The following is a 13,295-nucleotide window of genomic DNA, read 5'->3' on the forward strand; positions in this document are numbered from 1 at the left end:
TGTGTGTGCACACCATTAACTCTACAAAGCTCATCGGATTTGTAGTTCTGTCTTGACTTTGTGCAGAGTGAAGCAGGTGTTGTTTAAAACCAAAGAGAGACTCTCTTTATATTTTCCACGGCATGTACTCTGTGGACCTGGGTTTGCTTCCCGGGTCCTCCCTGCGTGGAGTTTGCATGTTCTCCCCGTGTCTGCATGGGTTTCCTCCAGACGCTCCAGTTTCCTCCCACAGTCCAAAGACATGCAGGTTAGGTGGATTGGCGATTCTAAATTGGCCCTAGTGTGTGCTTGGTGTGTGGGTGTGTTTGTGTGTGTCCTGCGGTGGGTTGGCACCCTGCCCAGGATTGGTTCCTGCCTTATGCCCTGTGTTGGCTGGGATTGGCTCCGGCAGACCCCCGTGACCCTGTGTTCGGATTCAGCGGGTTGGAACATGAATGAATGTACTCTGTGTGTATGTAAATGAAAAATGTACTTAATGAATCAGTTAGATGCTTTAACCTGTGCTTCCCTATTTAACTGGTCATCTTGATGTCATTTGGACTAGCACATTTTAATTAGAGATGAGATCATATGGTATTTTAACTTTTTTATTTTGTTCTGTGATAACAACCTACATATAAGAAGTCTTATTTTATGAACCAGATATTTACACAAGACTTTTTATCTGTTCAACTATTTTGGGACCTTTAGATAACATTAAGCCTTAATGGCGTTCAAAAAACATGCCATTTATCTGTATGCTGATTGGTGTAAACTGAAATGTTGTTGAACATGTTATGTAAATGAGCCTATTTTAGACCATCGCCTTGTTATTTTAGTCAGTCTGTCATGCTGCACTGAACATTGTGGCCTCACCAGCCCAGTGTAAATAAAAGACATCCATCCACAGATTAATTTATAGTGGTGTCAAATGACTATTTTTTTAGATAGATAGATAGATAGATAGATAGATAGATAGATAGATAGATAGATAGATAGATAGATAGATAGATAGATAGATAGATAGATAGATAGATAGATAGATAGATAGATAGATAGATAGATAGATAGATAGACATAATTAATCCCAAGGGGAAATTCACAGTTTAGTATTTTCCCTAACAATCATGCTGGCAGGGATTGAACCCAAGTCAGCAGTTTGAAAGCGTAGCACCAATTGGATGCACCACCAGTCAGTGCAAGTGCTGGCTCTAAGGCTAGGGATCTGTGCCAGCACTTGGAAGGTTGCTGGTTTGAATCCCATGAATGCCAGAAGTGATTCCACTCCATCAGTGGCCCTCCAACATACCTGAATATGTTAACCTATTTAAATAGAAAATTAAAATGACATATAGAGAAAAATGAAGATAAATTTTGCATTGATTTTTTCATATATAGAGGAACAGCAATAATTTTTCACATATAATTATTTATAAGCAACAACTAGGCAAGAATATAGTATAGACGCACTGATAAGTTGTGTTCTGATTTTTAGTTTAATATAATTACGCCATGAAAACCAAAACCAGAGTAGTGTACAAGTGATAGGTGGAGATGTTTTCTGCGCAGTGCAAGAACGCATTCGGATTGATAACGAAACTAAGTTATAAATTGTAAATCAGTTGTTTATCTTGAAATTATTATCGTGTAATGTTTATGTTTATTTTTGTTGTTGCCTCATAAATTTCAACTGCTGTGTCTGATGCCGTCACAGAAGGACAGTCTGGAAATTATTTTTGAAGTATTTGTGGATAAAAATCAGAGAATTGTACTGTTTTCATTCATGAGTGATATTTTTCTGAACCCTGCTGCTTACACACGAATTGCACTGAGCCTTTCGGCCAATGATGCCACCCCCAAAAATGTGCTGCCTAGGACAGACCGCCCCTATAATGGCCTTTAACCTGCAATTACTTCATCCTGGGTATGACGTTAACCTGCATCCAGCCCTGCGAGCAGCTCCTCCAACTTGCACAGAGAGCTTGGGGGTTGGTGGCAGGACTGGCACTCCAGCCAGTGTAAAAAACCTCACCCTGTTCCCCTCCACTCTGAGGTGTTGCACAACTGCGCTCGGATCCTAATTTGGGATCCTGCGGTGGGTCGTCATGTGGTGGATGCAGCAACGCGCTGTATCAGTTGTAACAGATAGAGGCACTGTCGACCCCTTGAACCCTCAGACCAGACGTCAGACACCAGATAAAAGTCCAAAATGAATATTTATTATAATAATAAAGTGCACAAAGCACTCTCCACTCCACTATACTCATAAATAAACAAATCAATAATCAATAACAATCCTCCACTCCCAGACGCTTAGCCACCCTGCCTCCCAACTCATCTCAACGTCTGGGATTTCCCACAATCCTTTTATAGTCCTTGACCCGGAAGTGGTTCTGTCCCTCAGTCCATGTGACTTTCTATCACTTCCGGGTCAGGTAAAAACTTCTCCTTTTCTTCCGCCCGGAAGTATATAATTTCTTCCGTTCCCGTGACTTGGAAATACCTCAGGGCTATATGGAAAGCATAAATCCCTGGGCCTCCCTGCAGCGACTTCTGGCGGCCCCCATGGTATCAGGGTTGTGCATTAAAACTCCAAGGTCCATGAGGCCCTGCTGAAATTCGGGGCACCTCCATGTTGCAGGGAGGGCTCTATCTGGCGGCCTGGGGGTATTGGCCGGACTGTATGGCCGGCAATCCCTCACACAGTGCATACTCCCAACCTCTCCTCTTTCCCTAACAGTAGCTTTGGCAAAGTGGTGAGGGCAGTTGCTTTACATGAGTTCAAATCCCAGTCTGTTCACTGTGTGTATAATGCGTCTCCATTGGTTTTCTATATGTGTTCTTGCAACTCTAAATTGGCTTGCTAAGTGTGTGTGTGTTCTGCAGTGGACTGGCCTGCAATCCAGGGCTGATATAACAGATTAAAATCACTTCTAGTTTGGTTTCCAGCCCTTTGTTGCTTGGAGTGGTATTAGCTCTAAGAAAACTAGAAATGAATAAAGTGGGTCCCATACTGGGTGGATAATTAAACACAGTTTTATCTCTCTTTTATAATCTTCATGTTGTATCAAGATGTTTTAGAAAGACTACAAAAAAGGCAAACACTAAAGTCAAGAGCCATGTTGTTTTCTGGTGTTTGGGCATCCAGTTTAAACAGGCTGGAGCATTTGCCCTTTCTGTTCTTGGCTCCACCTCGGCGTCCAAAGGTATCCAATCAGGTTGATTGACAAGCACAATGCCTGCCTCTGGAGGAGCTGCCTGGCTGTCTAGGCTGTCAGGAACGTTTTTCCAAACCAAGCAATGTGCTTGCCATCATGTACCTGTCAACTATACCTTACAATAAGTTAATCCATTTTAAAAATGATGTATGTGCATGGTCTGTCAGTCTATAACCACAAAAGCCCAAGACTGAGCTTTCCAGGATGCCAGGCAGACTGAGTGAATGAGAGAGAGAGAGGAGAATATAGGAGACGGACATATATAAAAAAAAAAAACAATCATAAAACAGATCCTATTTCTTACTGATTTACGTACTTTCAGGTTGGGAGAACTGAAGTGGACAAAAAAACAGTCTGTTGTCAAAGAAGAGACAAGTGAGTCACAAAAGAGTTGGGGCAGCTACCCGTAAATTATTTCCTGGATACAAAAGAGTGAATTGTTGGGTAGATTTAAGTACAGATTTGAGTCCACAACAGAACTGTCTTTATGAGACAAGGTTGGCGGTTTTAAAGGAGAGAACAGGAAGTGAAGACATCAGGGCCGGAACCAGAAGTGACATCCTGAGAACCAGGCAGAATTTCCTGTAATCGGTCTGCAGTGGAAAGGGAGAAAGGGTCAATAGACTCTGCCCACCCCAGGGTCTGACGTGGAATCACCCTCATTTAGGCCCTTTAACTTCTGTGATACTACCCACTTGGTTCAACTACAGCATAAGGATTACGATCTGTAAATTACAAATGAGGAAAGCATGTGTTTGTGCTTTTTTTTTTCATAATAAAAATGATTAAAACTAGGATTCTGCTCATTCATTACTCTCATTTCTACATTTTTTTTGTTTGTATCTTGAGAGCTGATGCCTTTTAAAACAGTGAGGGATACAAAGCAGACAGCAAACAATTATTACTTCTATGACCATGGTGGGACTGGGGTTACCATTGACTCACAGTTTTTGGGCCTGGATTTAAATTCAGTCTTGGACTGAAACTCTGCAGCCATAGGCTTACATCAGGACAATAACTTTGCATTTGGTTGACTTTGGTACAAAACCAGAATTTTGTCCAGCAGCATTTTCCTTCAATATAATCTATTCAGGTTTGTGAAGTTTGAAGCAATATCAAGCTGAAGAGAGGAACCAACACCTGAAGGGTGCAGTCAATTCGACGCCATGTCCAGGCAGACCCCGACCTGGGACATGGGTAACCCAACAAGCATGTCTTTCGAGTTGAAAAAGAAGACCATTAATGCTTTGTCTTGGTAGAGCAATATTTTACTCTACTTTCCCCTACTGTATTATTAATATGTAGCCTTTATTAGAATGCCTCATATCTCACAGACTTACCACTGTTTATAAGGTATTATAATATATAACTTCTCCTCACCTTCCCTTCTACATCTATAACCTCTGGCAAATAAGTGTAGTAAAAGACAAGCAGGAGTTAAGTTATACATTAAATAATGTATTATTGGTAATATTCATAAATAATAACAACATGCAAAGTACATTTGAATATTGGCAACCATACAACCTGATAAATGGTGATGTGTAGTTTCAGGCGGCACACAGACTTGTAGTTATTTAAAATGTCTCTAGTTAAGGCATCATTGGTGGTCTGCTTTCTTCAGAACAGGCCACATGTCTGTCTCAATATGGCTGCCGAGCTGTGCTCTTCATTGTTTTGTTCTTTTCAGTTCATGGTGTGAGATGGTCATTCATCCAGTTTGGTAAGAGAAAGAGAGAGTGAGGGAGTGAGCAAATTTATAGATGTTCTGTCCAACCCCTAGAGCCAATAGGACGTCATAGTACTTAAAGGCTTCTGATACAAGCCAGTTCCAAACAGCCATGCTTCAGACCAATGGGGGAACAGAAAACATCTTCACACCTGCCACCCACCAAAACCATTTGTTGAGCTAAAGTTCGCCAGTTAGGCAGCCTGGGTTTGTGTGGGAGTTGAGAGACTTCAGAGAAACATTTTTTGGGGGTGTAAACATGAATGCTTTTCACTAATGTAACACTAATATTACATTGCTTTGCCTAAGTTACAAATAAAGACATACAAAATATTTATCAAGTTATATGGTAAATTTCACATCACAACAATTACCTATTGTGTTCCTGAGAGAGCACCACTTCTAGGGTGTATGCTTCAAAAATGTCCATCAGGCTACCTCAGAAGTTTACAGTGAAATTCTTGGTGGGTTAGATAGATAGATAGATAGATAGATAGATACTTTATTAATCCCAATGGGAAATTCACATTCTTCAGCAGCAGCATACTGATACAATAAATAATATTAAATTAAAGAATGATAATAATACAGGTGAAAAAAAAAACAGACAATAACTTTGTATAATGTTAAATGTTAACGTTTACCCCCCCTGGTGGAATTAAAGAGTCGCATAGTTTGGGGGAGGAACGATCTCCTCAGTCTGTCAGTGGAGCAGGACAGTGACAGCAGTCTGTCGCTGAAGCTGCTCTTCTGTCTGGAGATGACATTATTTAGTGGATGCAGTGGATTCTCCATAATTGATAGGAGCCTGCTGAGCGCCCTTCGCTCTGCCACAGATGTTAAACTGTCCAGCTCCATGCCAACAATAGAGCCTGCCTTCCTCACCAGTTTGTCCAGGCGTGAGGCGTCTTTCCTCTTAATGCTGCCTCCCCAGCACACCACTGCGTAGAAGAGGGCGCTCGCCACAACTGTTTGATAGAACATCTGCAGCATCTTATTGCAGATGTTGAAGGAAGCCAGCCTTCTAAGGAAGTATAACCGGCTTTGTGCTTTCTTGCACAGCGCATCAGTATTGGCAGTCCAGTCTAATTTATCATCCAGCTGCACTCCCAGATATTTATAGGTCTGCACCATCTGCACACAGTCACCTTTGATGATCACTGGGTCTATGAGGGGTCTGGGCCTCCTAAAATCCACCACCAGCTCCTTGGTTTTGCTGGTGTTCAGGTGTAGGTGGTTTGAGTCGGACCATTTAACAAAGTCATTGATTAGGTCCCTATACTCCTCCTCCAGCCCATTCCTGATACAGCCCACGATAGCAGTGTCATCAGCGAACTTTTGCACATGGCAGGACTCCGAGTTGTATTGGAAGTCCGATGTATATAGGCTGAACAGGACCGGAGAAAGTACAGTCCCTTGTGGCGCTCCTGTGTTGCTGACCACAATGTCAGACGTGCAGTTCCCAAGACGCACATACTGAGGTCTGTCTTTAAGATAGTCCACGATCCATGCCACTAGGTATGAATCTAATCCCATCTCTGTCAGCTTGTCCCTAAGGAGCAGAGGTTGGATTGTGTTGAAGGCGCTAGAGAAGTCTAGAAACATAATTCTTACAGCACCACTGCCTCTGTCCAAATGGGAGAGGGATCGGTGTAGCATATAGATGATGGCATCTTCCGCTCCCACCTTCTCCTGATATGCAAACTGCAGAGGGTCAAGGGCGTGTTGAACCTGTGGCCTCAGGTGGTGAAGCAGCAGCCTCTCCATGGTCTTCATCACATGTGATGTCAGAGCAACAGGCCGAAAGTCATTCAGCTCACTAGGACGTGATACCTTTGGGACTGGGGTGATACAAGATGTTTTCCAAAGCCTCGGGACTCTCCCCTGTTCCAGGCTCAGGTTGAAGATGCGCTGTAGAGGACCCCCCAGCTCCGATGCACAGACCTTCAGCAGTCGTGGCGATACTCCATCTGGACCCGCTGCTTTGCTGGCACGAAGTCTCCTCAGCTCTCTGCTCACTTGCGCTGTTGTTATTATGGGTGGGGATGTTTTTCCTATGCTGGTATCAGCAGAAGGATGTGTGGAGGGTGCAGTACTCCGAGGTGAGAGTGAGAGTGGGTTAGGGTGGTCAAACCTGTTAAAAAAGTTGTTCATTTGGTTTGCTCTCTTCACGTCTCTCTCAATGGTGGTACCCCGCTTCGAGCTGCAGCCAGTGATGATCTTCATCCCATCCCACACTTCCTTCATGCTGTTATTCTGCAACTTCTGCTCCAGCTTTCTCCTGTACTGCTCCTTCGCCGCCCTGAGTTGGACTCGGAGTTCCTTCTGCACGCGCTTGAGCTCATGCTGATCACCGTCTTTAAAAGCCCTTTTCTTCTGATTCAAAAGGCCCTTGATGTCACTTGTAATCCATGGCTTGTTGTTAGCATAGCAGCGTACTGTTCTTACTGGAACTACAATGTCCATACAGAAGTTGATGTAGTCAGTAGTGCAGTCAACAACTTCCTCAATGTTCTCATTATGAGATCCCTGCAGGATATCCCAGTCTGTAGTTCCAAAAAGTTCTCTCAGAGTATTCTCAGCCTCCGGGGTCCACTTCCTGAATGATCGTGTGGTTGTAGGTAGGACTCTAACTTTTGGTTTATAGTGAGGCTGAAGCTGAACCAGGTTATGATCTCCTTTCCCAAGCGCAGGCAGCGGGGGTGGCACTGTATGCGTCTTTAACGTTTGCATACAGTAAATCAATAGTCTTATTTCCCCGGGTGTTACAGTCCACATACTGGGAAAATGCAGGCAATGTTTTGTCCAGCGTCACATGGTTAAAGTCTCCAGCGATTAGCACAAGCGCCTCAGGGTGCTGCGTTTGTAACTTAGCAACAGCGGAATGGATGATGTCACTCGCTGACTCCACGTCTGCCCGAGGAGGAATATACACGATGACAACAATGACGTGTCCAAACTCTCTGGGCAAATAGTAGGGACGTAAACTTACGGCCAACAGTTCGATATCCCTGCAGCAAGTGGAGATTTTGATGTTAACATGTCCAGAGTGACACCACCGTGTATTAACATAGAGAGCGAGTCCTCCTCCTTTGTGCTTACCACAGGCACTTGCATCTCTGTCCGCTCTAACTGTGCTAAACCCGGGTAGCTCCACGTTGGCATCTGGAATGGTGTTATTTAGCCACGTTTCGCAGAAACACAACAAACTGCATTCTCTGTAGGTCCTTACATTTTTCACCAGCGCAGCCAGTTCGTCGATCTTATTTGAGATTGAGTTCACATTCCCCAGAATAACAGAAGGCACCGAAGGCTTGAAACGCCACTTTCTCGCAAGCCGCTTCATTTTTAGCTTAGTGCCGGCTCTGCTGCCACGATACCGCCTTCTTACCTCGTCGGGTAAATATGGAACCACACCGGCACTGGCATTTGTTCTCAGCGCCCGAAGTTGAGTACTTGAATAGGCGAGTCTCGGCGTGTTAAAATCCATGCCCATGTTGTAAAAGTAAGTGTGTCCAGGGAACGAATCCTCATAAAATAAAGTGGTAGGAGTGATCAATAAATAAAAATAGAAAAATAAAAGTAGAAAAATACACATACATATACAGTCATACACGGAGCTGCTGAAAAGGCTGCCACTCACGGCGGCGCCGGATGCAATGCTATCTATCTATCTATCTATCTATCTACACTTAATAACCCATCATGACACAACGAAAACATATTTTTAGAAAGGTTTGTGATTTTTTTTTCTAAATCAAAAGCTGAAATCTGTCATTTAAAGAAGTACTAGCTGTGTAAGCCCATGCTGTAAAAAGCCCGGGGTCCTAGAAACTATTGAAATCGTCAGAAAAAAAATTGAAATGTAGAGATGTCAGGTAATTGAAAGGAACTACTCTGGGCGTCTCTCTCCTAGGAGTATTTGTTTTGCTGACGTGCTCGCATCGCTTGTGCATTAGCGGCAAGAGGAAAAGTAAATGGGATGCCCTTGAATGGCCCAGACTTGTACCCCCATAGGGTACATGTGGAGATACCTGAGGATGGCAGTTCACTGATGCTTCCTATCCATTCTAACAGTGCTTGAGAGATCTGTCAGGCAGAATGGGATAAATGCAGGTATGCAAAGCTTAAAGAGAATTACCCAAGAAGACTCAAAGCTGTAATTGCTGTCAAAGGGGTTTCTACAAAGAACTGCAGTAATGATCTGAATACTTTTTTTTTTTGTTCTTTATTTCGCCTTATACAATTTCTTGTATTAGGAATTTGGTAGTTTTCGCATACCCCTTGGGGTCAGAGCGCAGGGTCAGCCATTGTACAGCGCCCCTGGAGCAATTACAGGTTAAGGGCCTTGCTCAAGGGCCCAGCAGAGTAGGATCTCTTTTGGCAGTAACGGGGATTCGAACCGGCAACCTTCGGGATACCAGCACAGATCCTTAGCCTCAGAGCCACCACTCCGCCCTAATATGAATATGAATGAGTGATTTCAGTTTTTGATTTTTAATGAATTTTCAGACCTTTCTGAAAACATGTTTCACTTTGTCATTGTAGAATATTAAGTGTAGATAAATGGGCAAAATGTCAGATGTACCCATTTAAAATTAAATTTACAACACAGAAAGATTAGGGGCCTGAAGGCTTTCTGAATCCACTGTATCCAGGTGTTAGTTTGCAGGTCAGAATGCACAGATGAAAGTCTGAAATACTGTATCTTCTCCCCATTATATACAGTACTTTAGCGAACGCCACCTTTCTTTATCTGAATCTTGGCAGGGTCTCCAGCTTTTAACATGTCCTCCCAAATCATTTTCCTGATCTGCCTGAGATAACTAAAAATATAGGGAATAAATGAATCGGTGGAAATGAAAGACAGCAGAGGAAGTTTAGAGCCATATTGGCACTCAGAAGAGGAGATGCTGGTGCTAGTGGTTTTATGAATATTCCTTAAGTACTCAGCAATAGGAAGAATAGCTTTCCAATTGGTCTGAAAAGAATCCATATTACAACGCAAATGTTTTTCTTATTCTTGATTTATGACTTCAGCCTGACCATTACTCTTAGGATGATAGCCAGATATTAAATTCATTTTAGTTCCCAGTTTACCGCACAAATGTTCTCAAAGTTGGGAGAGAAACTGAGAATCTCTAACATAATTGAAATCAGGAATACATTTTAATGAAAACACATCTCTATATATATAAAAACCAACATCTGTCTGTCTGTATGTCTGACCGCTTTTCACGAAAGAACTACTTAATGGATTTACATCAATTTTTTTTCTTTAATTTGTTTGAACATTCCGGCTGATTTTGCAACTTCTGTCATTGCGCTCAGTATCATAGTTCACTTGTGGTAGGAATTTATTTGTGTAAATCTGAGAGACAGGCTGGGGGGAGGGGGGCATTGCCCTCCTCACTCACATGCCAGCCTCAGGGCATATCTTACATCCACTTAGTAAAGCAAACGAGAGAACTACTTAACAGATTTAGATCGGGCTTTTTCTAGAATTTGCTTGAACATTCCGCTTGACTTTGCGCCCTCTCTCATCGCGTTAAGTATCACAGTTTGCTTGCTGTACCAATTTATTTGCGTGAATCCAAGAGAGACGCAGCGGGCCTCACTCACACGCCAGCCTCGGAGAGTAATTTACATCCGCTTAGCTAGCGAACGAGAGAACTACTTAACGGATTTAGATCGGACTTTTTCTAGAATTTGCTTGAACATTCCAGTTGATTTTGCGCCCTCTCTCATCGCGCTAAGTATCACAGTTCGCTTGCTGTACCAATTTATTTGTGTGAATCCAAGAGAGACGCAGCGGGCCGAGTGGAGGGGGCGGGGCCTTCCTCACTCACACGCCAGCCTCGGAGCGTAATTTACATCCGTTTAGCTAGCGAACGAGAGAACTACTTAACGGATTTAGATCGGGCTTTCTTCTAGAATTTGCTTGAACATTCTGGTGTGATTTTGTGACTTTTCTCATCGTGATAAGAATCATAGTTCGCTTGCAGGAGCAATATATTCATGCTAATCTGAGGCAGAGGCTGTGTGCCAAGGGGAAGGGGAAGCGCTCCCTTTTGAAACCTGTCCACTACCAAAACTTTGGAATAGTCCCATGATGGTGGTAAATGAAATTCATTAAACCTTTCTGCCAGAAAATGTTTGGTGAAGGAATGAGATCAAAGAAAAGTCCAGGAGGGATATGAATTCAAAACTTAGCCATTTTACATGCCTGACAAGCCTTAATATAATTCTTCATATCCTCCTTGGTCAAATTCCACCAAAGGTGTTGCTGACTGAGTTCTTATTCTCTATAAATATTTGAATGGCCAGCTATTAGAGAGTCACAGCCCAAATCCCATGTGCTAGAAATTTCTGAATGGCCAGCTATTAAAAGAGCTTTGATCCCAACCCAAAACTCGATCTCTAATTCATTATGGTACCAAAAGTAAACCATTAGGTATTTTTTACTTGTTGTAAAATATCCAATGGCTCATCATTTTTATAGCAGCCATGAATCGTTCAGCTGGAATTATATCGGCTCTGGTTATCGCTCTCTATCAGATAGCTCAAAGTGTTCAGAAAAGGCACCAACTCTAACATTTTTATATCCAGCTTTATAAAAGATTATAAAGTTGAAACTGCTAAAAATAAAGTATACCTGAGCTCTCAAATGGTTTTCAAAGACACCATTTTTATGGTCTGTAAAAATAATGTATGGTAGTTCTGTTACCTTCAGCTAATGATTCCATTCCTCAAGTGCCCATTTAATAGTTCAGCCATCCATCCATTTTCCAACCCGCTGAATCCGAACACAGGGTCACGGGGGTCTGCTGGAGCCAATCCCAGCCAACACAGGGCACGAACCAATCCCGGGCAGGGTGCCAACCCACCGCAGCATTTAATAGTTAACAGTCCTTAATTAGCCACATCATAGATTGTCTTGGAAAAATAGACATGTGGGTGATGTTTACCTGTGCAGTATCTGAAAAAAATGGTGACCAAAGTGTCTGCACTCAAGGCATTGACTTCTACCTCAAAAGGCAGCACGCTCTCTGCGAATCTAAGAATAAACCTTTATTTTAGCAAATGTGTTTTGGGAAACTAAATAAATTGCTCAGAGGACTTTTTTGTTTGCTTTGTTACAGTGCTAAGAAAAGTTTTCATCCCTTTGGAAGTTTTCACATTTGATTTTCAAGCATCATTGGTTCACAGTGGATTTAATTTGGCTTTTTTGACACTGATCAACAGAAAAAGACTAATTAATGTCAGTGTGACCACAGATCTCTGCAAAGTGCTCAACAAGTGAACAGAAATTGTGGACAGGGTCTTAACCTTATCATAGCTGCTATAAATGCCACATGGAATGGACGGGCATCCTGACCAAGAGAGGGAGATCATTCCTTACCTGGACAGGAGGCTCCAAGTGGACAAACAGGCATCCCGGCCAAGAGAGAGAAAAGTGCCATACCCGAATGAGACTCTCCAGGTGGACGGATGGACATTCCTGCCAAAGGGGAAAATTCCTTACTTGGACAGGAAGCACCAGGTAGATGGACAGGCGTCCCAACCTGACATATTGGTAGTACCTTCCCTGGCCAGGAAGAAAGGGAAGAACTGTTTGGGAAGGGATGTTTGCTCCCTCAGGAACAAGAAGGAAACAGCCCATTTGGACACCAGTAGGGAATACCAGGAATTGTAGTCCGGTAATGCAGCCCGGCTGGAGTCTGTGAGTGCCGCAAGAGGGCGCTGCAGGGAGATGCATTCCTTGTTATTTTGGTCTTCCATATGACCCAGAAGTGATTCCAATGGCACCAGATGTACTCCCAGGTCCTCAATAAAAGGGATCCACTGCCTTGTCCAGGCGAGTCGGAGATGGAAAACAGGAAGGCAACACTTGACTAGAGGAGAGAGGTGTGGTAGAGAGAGGGGAGGAGGAGAAAGAGAAGAAAAAGCAAATTGTTTTGTGCTTCTCATTACAAGATATTTGTAATAAACACCCTTTGTTTCTGTCTCCTGTGTTCGTGTTTGGGGTTTGGGGCCCACTGGTGCCCCCTAGCCATCACACTGCTTACTCTGCATTATTCTGTTCGGACTCAGAAAGTCGAACCTTAAGTGTGATGTCAGACCAACCCTTAATCAGGCCCAACAGCCATTAAATATAAATTCATTCATTTTCTAAACCTGTTTAGTGCACTACAGGGCTGGGGGGAAGAAGAACTAGACCATGGCCTTATGTGTAAAACGTTTTTACACTTAGAAATGTGAGGAAGCCATGTCACATGCATAAAATACAAACTTGGTGTGAAGATTGGCTTAAATTTTCAGCATCCGTAAGTCCTAGGCACGCTTTTCTGGGGCTGGACATTTTAGCA

This window comes from Erpetoichthys calabaricus, chromosome 10, assembly GCF_900747795.2.
Source record: "Erpetoichthys calabaricus chromosome 10, fErpCal1.3, whole genome shotgun sequence".
In the NCBI taxonomy this organism is placed as follows: domain Eukaryota; kingdom Metazoa; phylum Chordata; class Cladistia; order Polypteriformes; family Polypteridae; genus Erpetoichthys; species Erpetoichthys calabaricus.